This window comes from Zingiber officinale, unplaced genomic scaffold (genome assembly GCF_018446385.1).
Source record: "Zingiber officinale cultivar Zhangliang unplaced genomic scaffold, Zo_v1.1 ctg68, whole genome shotgun sequence".
Taxonomy (NCBI): Eukaryota; Viridiplantae; Streptophyta; class Magnoliopsida; order Zingiberales; family Zingiberaceae; genus Zingiber; species Zingiber officinale.
The window spans coordinates 750,059-753,754 of NW_024589964.1; positions in this window are offsets into that span (position 1 = coordinate 750,059).

A 3,696-nucleotide genomic window follows, 5' to 3' on the forward strand; every position below is an offset into this window, starting at 1 on the left:
TTTCGGGTATTAGGTGAGAGGGCGCTAGTAAGTAATAATAAGTAGAGCGGAAGACTCTTTTCTGAACAAAAGACGTATGACTTGAGAAAGTCAGATCGGAGATCTGTTGTCGGGAAAAGGAGCTCAAATGGTACTTTAGAATAAGAATAATAGGTCCTTTTAGCCAAATCCAGGTTTTGAGTTGACTTCTAGTTCTGGACCGATGGGAACTCCTACTCATAAACGAGTAGCTTCTTAGCTTCCAGCTTATTACACCTTTTGGGACTCTAAGCTAAGTAAGGAAAAGGGGTTCCTTTCACAAGGCTTTTGAGTTTCTAGCTAGGCAGCTACTCTGACGCTTCCAGCTATTCTTCCTTCTCTTATGGGACTTTAAGCCAAGTAAAGGCAGCTTGCTGTTGAGTTAGAATCTTGACTTTCAGATATGGGACTTAGGGGGATTAAGGTAGCCTTAGCTACTTACTTTTCTTAGAGAATGGCTGAAAAGTCAGGTAGCGAAGCCTTATGTTATGCTATTGAATGCGTTGTCGGAAGGATGTATGGGAGGATAGAATACCCGAGACTTGCTGCCGGAAAGAGCTCATTAGAGGCATTCCACTTCCAATGAGATGTCTTAGGCTTCATGATGGCATTGAGATGGCTTTGCTCTGTAGACAGAGTAGAGTAAGGAGGGAAGGTGCGAAGGGATTCAAAGGGAAAGTCTCAAGTACAGTTTTGCAAACAAAAGATAATTGGAACTAGGGAATCCAGCTGGCATTTCGCTAGATAGCAGAAAGAGGGAAAGAGAGGTAGCATAAGGTAGTGTAGTTTCAGTCACCCGGGAGGAAGAAGAGCTATTCTGCTTAGCAGCGGAAGGGAGAGGTGGGAAAGGTAAAGGAAGTTACTGATTCAATGCTGAAAGAAGGCGAGTGCCATCGATTTCGCTGTTGATGGCGTAACCGCTCTTTATTTAAGATTTTTTTGGCCAGGCTCGCCCCCCTCTGCTAGCCTTGAGGGAAGCGAAAGAAGTCAGGCAAGTTCAAGTTCAGTTGACTATAGCTTTTTGGCGAGGTACAAGTGTCGCAGATGGCAAGCAAGCTCACTGCCTGAATTTAGGAGTTCAATAAAGCGCTTTCACTAATATCACCAGTGCTACCTCCTCCCACTGCTTCTGATTCAATTGCAGGAGAGCGTGAACAAGAAGTGAGGTCTTTTGATTAGACAATTCCTACTGCTTTTACTACAACTCAAGCACCAACTGCGCTTATTCCCCTTCCCTTGTTATGCGCTACGATCTTTCAAATATTATGATCTTTCTAGTCTTAGAGTTGGAGTCTTATTAATAGTAGTAGCGGTCTTTCTTTCAGAACCTCGAAGACAGTCAAATTGCGCAGTGATATCACTTCTTTCGCGCAAAAGGACCAGGAAACTTTATATGAAGCTTGGGAAAGAATGAGGAGGACTCATTACCTACAACTAGGCAGCCAATAGCTTTTGACTATGTTCTAGTTCAAATAAGAAGCCATCTTCTTCCCGATCCGAATGAATTAGCGAATTTCAGCCCTTCTTTTATTGATATTACTGGTAGTCTAATAAGCGCCCTTGCTTATGTGGACGCTTCTTGCTTCTGATGCTTCTGCTCTAGCCTTACCTAAAATTGGTAGAACAGAGAGAGGCCTCAAGGCCTTGATCTTCCATATCAGGAGTTTAAACCGAGCACCCCTCTATTAAAGATAGAGCCTTGGCCCTAGTCTTCCACAAGCAAAGCTATACATCTTGTTTTGCGACTCCAGCTAGCTAAAGAAAAGGGAAGTCAATGTAGGGCAGAGAATGCATTTTGCAAGAATCGGCATAACCACTGTTTGAGGAAGGCTAGATGGGATTGAGTCAATTCAGCATCAGGATCGGCTGGATTGGGTCCGGTCTTTGCAACCGGGGAAGTGAGTTGAAGTGATCCTTGCTTGGGTGACTCTTTGACACCGAAATTTCACGTGAGCAATAAAGGAAGAGATGGGCGTCTTTCTTGCCGGGTCTTTCTCGCTTGGAGCCTGGTCTGGTAAGTAAAGACTTTGCCTGGTATTGACTAATCGCGTCTTGTCTGCGGATAGATAGATTCAAGTTCTCCCAAGCCATCTTCCTTCTGATTCTAGTTTTCGGGCATAAGAAAGAAGAGTTGAGAGCGAAAGCACTTCCGGTCTGAGGCCTGACTCGAGGCTCAAAAAATTCACGATTGTTGAATCAGCCGTGATTACTAACGTATGTTATTTCCTGGGAGTTCCCCAGGGGCAAGAATAGGTCAATCAGGTTAATCCCTCGGATTTTAGTCGAGTCACTTCGTCCCTCTCGCCAAGACGTCTTGTCTTAGAAGGAGTTGCAACCTAAAGTCAAGGGCTATTCCTGATCTTTCCTGTGATTCAATCGATTCCTAAGAACTTACCTTACCTCTCGCAAGGAACTTCACTATCGTATAGTTGACTCGACTCGAATCGAATGTCCTTTTATTTAGAAATTGAATTCGTAACCGCGGCTATTGAGTCTGCTGTGGTAAGCAAGCTTTCTTCCCAGTTTGAACTAAAAGAAAGTAGTTGAAACCACTTAAGGAAGTGTGCTTAACGAGGGGCTGTTGAGTAAGGGAGAGGTCGGTATACTAATAGTTGTCTTTGTCTCTACCCTAGCTAGAAGAAAGAAAGGGTATGCCCGCGCGTAAAAGACCTATAAAGCCTAAGCCTAATTCGGATCAGCCTATGAAAAGTAGTTCGCCGTGGAAAGCGAGAGAGCAGTTGTTGGAAGAGGAATCACCGGGTTCAATGGTTGGGAAGCTAAGCTCCTTAGAAAGCGTCTTCCTATTTGCTTACTCTTTAGAGTCAGGAATGAAGCCGGTCATCACATCAAAGAACCTATTCATAAAAACCACTCTACGGATAGAGAAGAGATATGCGGGTTGGTTTACTCATACACAAGGTGAAGTCCCTGCTACGAGGGTTATTTAACTCCTAAATTCAGGCAGTGAACTTGGTTTGCGGCCGTCAGTATTTCTAGGTTGAGAGCTTCAAGCAAGTGGACAGATAGGTTGTTTTCGACGCTTGAGAAGCAGTTGGGAGTTAGGAGGAATGCGATGTTCTGTTTTCAGGTTTGACATGACATTAGATAGGACCAATAGACTGAGATTAGACTGAGATTTTCGAAAGAATTAGTCAAGCAAGTAACTGATTGCCCATTAGTCAGGGCAGGAGTAGGCGGGATAATGGCTCTTTAGCGGGATAAAGAAAGCAAAGCCCCACCGATTCCCTTTCCTGACGAAGTCAATTGCACATAAATAGGAAGAGAAAGATCTGGGCGCTACGAGCAGGCATGCCGTGCATAATATTTTGTGAGTATAGGACGCATAAGAAGAAGTGAGGGAAGCTAGAGCAAGCTTAAACACAGAAAGATTTTAGGCTGTTGGGAGCTAAGAGAGATTGGCAATAAGAGTCAGGAGGTGCCGCAGCAGCAAATCGGCATATCGCTACTTCGATTTCTATTTTTTGGCATCCCGAAATTCCTTCTTATTGATAGATAGCACAGGGACGTAGCGGTAAATACCGAGGTTCTGTAAGAAAAGAAAATGGCTTTTATCCCAGGCCACGTCAGCAAGGAGCCTCACCTTCCTCTCACTTCGAAAGAGTGCTTCTTCAAAGCCCTCTCGCTGTCGCTCGAGATCTTTCAGAACCTTCGCTTTTC